At 39.3% G+C, this 6,534-nt stretch overlaps 1 pseudogene; it reads right to left on the minus strand.

Annotated features, from left to right (window-relative positions):
• Nucleotides 1-559: 559 nt before the first annotated feature.
• On the minus strand, nucleotides 560-676 carry LOC130032676 (uncharacterized; annotated as a pseudogene).
• Nucleotides 677-6,534: the final 5,858 nt, after the last annotated feature.

Raw genomic sequence — 6,534 nt, forward strand, 5'->3', positions numbered from 1 at the left:
CAACTTGTACACCAATACCGACCAAAAATCTCTCACCACCTCTACTACAATACAACATCCCACTCGCCTACTCCATTTCCAACCGAAGACCTGTTTGAAATGAGCTATACAAGCTCAGTACTAAATAGCACCTTCTCCAAAGTTTCACTCAATGTCGGTTATAAAACAAAGAATAAAGCCTGATTGAGAAGAAAGTCAGACTCAGAAAGGTAGAAGGGTGGCTACAATCGACCAACCTTATCCAAAATCCTTTCCCACCATAAGAGGAAACAGTCCCTGTTATTTCAAGGTTCTACCACTAGGCAACCAAAACAACATGAAGAAACACCACAAATCTCCACCACAAGGAGAATACGAAGAAAAGAATCCTGAATCCTCAACTGAGGTTCTCCACAAGTATTCTCTCTTGGATAAAGAAGTCCAGGATGAAATAAGAGGGTGTTCAAGGATCTACTCAAAGAATCAATGCAAGAGATATCCAGAAAACTAAAAGAAGAAATGAAAGAAACAATAGAACAGATAGTACAGAAAATACAGGAAGAAATGAGAGCAGAAATAAAAAAGCTACAAAAAGAATATCCATTTAATATATTGTCCTCAGATAGAGGACGTATCAGATATTAAACTGATAAGAACAGATACTACACTTGATCTTAGCCAAAAGGCACAGCGGTAGGGTGTTTGCCTTGCACGCAGCCAACATGGCCGACCCGAGTTTGATTCCTCCGTCCCTCTCGGAGAGCCCAGCAAGCTACCGAGAGTATCTCGCCCGCATGGCAGAGTCTGGCAAGCTCCCCGTGATGTATTCGATATGCCAAACACAGTAACAACAAAGTCTCCAATGGAGACGTTACTGGGACCGCTCGAGCAAATCGACGAACAATGGGAGGGCCTTTACCTTTACCTTTACCTTACAAAAAGAAGTCTCACAAATAAAGGATTCAGTAGATGAAATTAAAAAATCAGTAAGTGCCCTTAGCAATAGGATAAGTGCAGCTGAAGGATCAGCTCGCTGATCCTATTGCCCTTAGCAATAGGATCAGCGAGCTTGAAGATGAGCAACAGAAATCCCATAGGGAACAACAAGCGATAGGAAAAATGGCTCTAAGGAGAATGAGAGACCTAGGGGATGACGCCAAGAGGACCAGCATCAGAATCATTGGAGTACCAGAAGGACAGGGAGACAACCCCAATGAAAAAGCTACAGTCAAAGAAATCATTGCTGAAAAGTTCCCAGACTTAAGGAAGGCAGACATCCAGATCCAAGGAGCCCGAAGCTAAAAGAGACCCCAGAAAAAACACTCCAAGGTATATCATAGTCAGAACGATGGATGCTGTAGACAGAGACACAATATTACAGCAGCAAGGTCAAAGAAGGAAATTACATACAAAGAAGCACCCCTTAGATTCACAGCAGACCTGTCAGAGGAAACCCTCCAAGCCCGAAGGCAATGGTGGAATATAGTGAAAAAACTCAATGAAATGAATGCCTCACCAAGAATACTTTATCCAGCTAAACTCTCACTCAAATTCGATGGAATGATACACCGCTTTGTAGATAAACAACAGCTCAGGAACTTCATAGACTCATAACTAAATCTAAAGGGACTCCTGTAAGACAAGAAGGAAAACACATATAAACACAACCAACTCCTACAGAAAGATGGCACAAAACCCCATGACAATAACTTCCCTTAATGTCAATGGTCTAAATGCACCTACCAAGAGACACAGAGTGGCAAAATGGATCCAGAAACTGAAACTGAAACCAATATTCTGCTATCTACAAGAAACTCATCTGAACAATCAGAGCAAAGACAGACTCAAAGTTGAAGGATGGAAAACAGTCCTGCAAGCAAACAGCTCACTCAAAAAAGCTGGCGTGGCCGTACTAGTATCCAACAACATTAATTTCAGGCTGAAAAAGATTAGAAGGGACAGTGAAGGCCATTTGCTCTTCATCAAGGGATACGTACAACAGGAAGAAATCACACTCTTAAATGTATATGCACCTAATGAAGGAAAAGCTAGATACTTAAAACAACTGATAATAGATTTTAAGGATGACAATGCTAGCAACAAAATAGTAGTTGGAGACTTCAACATCGCCTTATCACCTCTGGATAGATCAAAAAGAACAAAACTCAGCAAGGAAACATTGGCTTTAAATGAAGAAATAGAAGACAAAGGACTTATAGACATATACAGGGCTTTATACCCCCAAAAGAAAGAATACACATTCTTCTACCAGAATTTATGGGATGCAGCTAAAGCTGTATTAAGGGGAAAATTTATAGCCCTGCAAGCATATCCCAGGACGGAAGAAAGGATGCACATGAGCAACCTGACTTCACAGCTCAAAATCTTAGAAAAGGATCAACAGAAGGAGTCCAAATAGGGCAGAAGAAAAGAGATCATAAAACTTAGAGCAGAAATCAACGACATGGAAACCAAAGAAACAATCCGAAAGATCAATGAAACCAAGAGATGATTCTTCGAGAAAATAGACAATATAGATAAAACACTAACAACACTCATAAAGAAACAGAGAGATAAAACCCTAATAAACTGAATCAGAAATAAGAATGGGGATATCACAACGGAAACCAAAAATATTCAAAAGATCATCAGAGACAACTTTGAAAGTCTGTAGGCCACGAAACAAGAGAATTTAGAAGAAATGGTTAAATTCCTGGATTCCTATCATATCCCAAAGCTGAGTCAAGAAGATATGGAATACTTGAATAGACCTATTAACATCAAGGAAATTGAAACTGTAATCAAAAGTCTTCCCAAAAACAAAAGTCCAGGTCCAGATGGATTCACTAGCGAATTTTTCCAAACATTTAAATAGGACCTACTGCCACTCCTTCTCAAGATTTTCCAGGAAATTGAAAAAACAGAAACTCTCCCAATCAGTTTCTATGAATCTCATATCTCTTTAGTACCAAAAGAAAACAAAGACACCACAAAAAAAGAAAACTACAGGCGGATATCCCTGATGAACACGGATGCAAAGATTCTCAACAAAATACTGGCAAATAGAATTCAACAACTCAGCCAAAAGATCATACGCCAAGACCAAGTGGGACTCATCCTGGGGATGCAAGGATAGTTTAACATTCGGAAATCAATCAACATAATCCATTATATAAACAAAAGAAAATATAAAACCATATGGTTATATAAATGGATGCAGTGGAAGCATTTGACAAGATCCAACACTCGTTTATGATGAGAACCTTTACAAAATGGGTATAGAAGGGACTTTCCTCAATATAGTTAAAACCATCTACCACAATCCTATGGCAAGCATCATCCTCAATGGAGAAAAACCAAGAGCACTCCCTTTAAGGTATGGGACGAGACAAGGATGCCAACTATCTCCACTGCTGTTCAATATAGTACTGGAAATACTTGCAATAGCGATTAGGCAAGAAAAGGATATTGAGGGCATTCAGGTACGAAAGAAGGAGATCAAGCTCTCACTATTCGTAAATGAATGACTCTATACTTAGACAACCCTAAAACTTCTATCAAGAAACTCCTAGAAACAATAGACTTGTATAGTAAAGTTGCAGGCTATAAAATCAATACCCAAACGTCGATGGCTTTCCTATACTTAAATAATGACAGAGAAGAAAGTGTCATGAATAAAACAATCCAGTACATTATTACCCAGAAAATCAAGCACATAGGAATCAGCTTAACTTAAGGACAAAAAAACCTGTACAAATAAAACTGCAAAATGCTACTTCTAGAAATAAAAGATTCCAATAGGAAATGGACGATATCTCCTGCTCATGGATTGGGAGAATTAACATTGTCAAAATGGCAATACTCCCCAAGGCATTGGACAAACTCAATGTGATCCCTATAACGACACCCTTGACATTCTTCAAAGAAATGGAGCAAACCCTCCTGAAATTCATATGGAACAATAAGCCCCCACAAATAGCTAAATCAATTATTGGGAAAAATGAACCTCCACAACTTCAAACTCTATTACAAAGCTGCAATAATTAAAACAGCATGGTACTGGATCAAAGGCAAAGCTGCGGACCAATGTTACAGGGTTGAGTATTTCGACATCTCCCCTCAAACATGTGATCATCTAATCTTTGTTAAGGGGGCAAGAAATATAAAGTCAAGCAAGGAACACCTCCTTAACAAATTGTGCTGGCAAAACTAAACAGCTACATGCCAAAAAATGGGCTCAAATCTCTGCCTAACAACATGTACAAAAGTAAGATCAAAATGGATAAATAACTCAACATCAAACTGGAATTCGTAAGGTATATTGATGACATGGTTTGCAAAACCCTCCACGACATTCAAGCTAACAGTATTTTCAAAGATGACATGCCATTGACCAAGCAAGTGAAACCAATGGGGCTATATTAAACTAAGAAGCTTCTACACCTCAAAAGAAACAGTGAACAAAATACAAAGAGTCTACAGAATGGGAAAGGACACTTCCAATACCCACCCGACAAGGGCTTGATATCAAGGATATAGAAAGCACTGGTTGAACTACACAAGAAGAAAACATACAACCCCATCAAAAATGGGGCAATGAAAAAACAGACACTTTCTCAAAGAAGAAATCTGAATGGCAAAATGTCACCCGAGCAAATTCTCTACATCACTAATCATCAGGGAGATGCAGATTAAAATAACAATGAGATGTCATCTCACATCACAGAGACTTCCCACATCCAAAAGAACAAAAACAACCCGTGTTGGCGCGGATGTGGTGAGAAAAGAACTCTCCTTCATTTCTCATAGTAATACCGACAGGTTCACCCCTTTTGAAAAACAGTATGGACGATTCTAAAACAATTAGAAATTGAGCTCCCATTTGACCCAGCAATATCAATCCGGGGAGTATATCCCAGAAAAGCAAAAAAGTACACTTGAAATGACACTGCACTTCTATGCTCATTGCTGCACTGTTCACAATAGCCAAAATTTGGGGGAAAAAACCCTAGTGCCCAAGAACAGATGACTGGTTAAAGAAACTTTGGTACATCTACACAATGGAATACTAAGCAGCTGTTAGAAAAGATGAAGTCATAAAATTTACATACAAGTTGTTCTACGTGGAACGTATCATGCTAAGAGAAATGAGCCAGAGTGAGAGGGACAGACATAGAATGACTGCACACATCCGAGGAATATAAAGTTACAGAATGGGAATCGAACACCCAAAAATATTTGTAGTAAGTACCCGGAAGTCTGTTCCATGTCTTGGATGCCGGCAGCACAGACTGGGGTGAAAGGCAGCTCAGATAGAGAAGGGAACACAGAGTAAATGATGTTTGGAGGACTCACTTGGGATGGAAGATGCATGCTGAAAGTAGACTGTAGACCCAACACGATGGCCACTCAATACCTCTATTACCTCTATTGCAAACTACAACACCCTAAAGGAAAGAGTGAACAAAAGGAAATGCTCTGCCACAGAGGCGGTGTGTTGTGGGAGTATAGGTTGGGAGGTGGGAGGGCTACTACGATCATTGGTAGTGAAGAATGGGCACTGGTAGAGGGATGGTTACTCGATCATTGTATAACTGAAACCCAAGCATGAAATTTTGTAAGTATATAAGTGTCCCTCATGGTGTTTCACTAATAAAAACAAAATGTATAGTAGAAATGATATCTGCACTTGTATGTTCATCACTGCACTGTTTACAATAGCCAAAATCTGGAAAAATCCAGAGTTCGCAAGAACAGATGATTGTTAAAGAAACTTTGATACACCTACACAATGGAATAATATGTAGCTGTTATAAAAGGTAAAGTCATGCAATTTTCGTATAAATGTGATCCCCACATGGAATGTATCATGTTAAGTGAAATGCGTCAGAAAGAGAGGAACAGACATAGAAAGATTGCACTCATCTGTGCAATATAGAGTAACAGAACAAGGGACTAACACCCGAGATTAGTAGAGATACGGACCAGAAACTTTGCCCTATGACTTGGAAGACAGCCTCACATGCTAGAGGAAAAGGCAGCTCAAACAGATAAGGGAACACCAAGAAAAGGGTGCTGGGAGGACCCTCTCTAGTTGGGAGATGCCGAAAATAGACTATAGACAAAACATAAGGGCTACTCAATACCTCTATTACAAACCATAACACCCAAAATGAGAGTAAACAAAAGGGAATGCCCTGCCACAGATGCGAGGTCGGGAGGGGTATTAAATCGGGTGGATGGGAGAGATACTGGGATCAGCAGTGATGGAGAAGTGGCACTGCTGGAGGGATGGGTACCGGATCATTTTATGACTGAAACGCAAACACAAAAAATTGTATGTATGTAAAAATAAAATAAAATAATAGAACGGCCTTTGATAAAATTGACTTTCAAAATAAATGCTTCATTGATATCGGGGAAAAAAAGCTTTCCTTAGAGAAGAGTGTGTAAAGACTGTTGTTTTTCACCTTAGGGCCATGAAGCATTTCTATAAGAGATTACTAATATGTTGTTAAGGGGTAAACCTTGTGTGTTTACATATATCTCTATATC

This window comes from Sorex fumeus, unplaced genomic scaffold (genome assembly GCF_029834395.1).
Source record: "Sorex fumeus unplaced genomic scaffold, SorFum_2.1 ptg000050l, whole genome shotgun sequence".
Lineage (NCBI taxonomy): Eukaryota > Metazoa > Chordata > Mammalia > Eulipotyphla > Soricidae > Sorex > Sorex fumeus.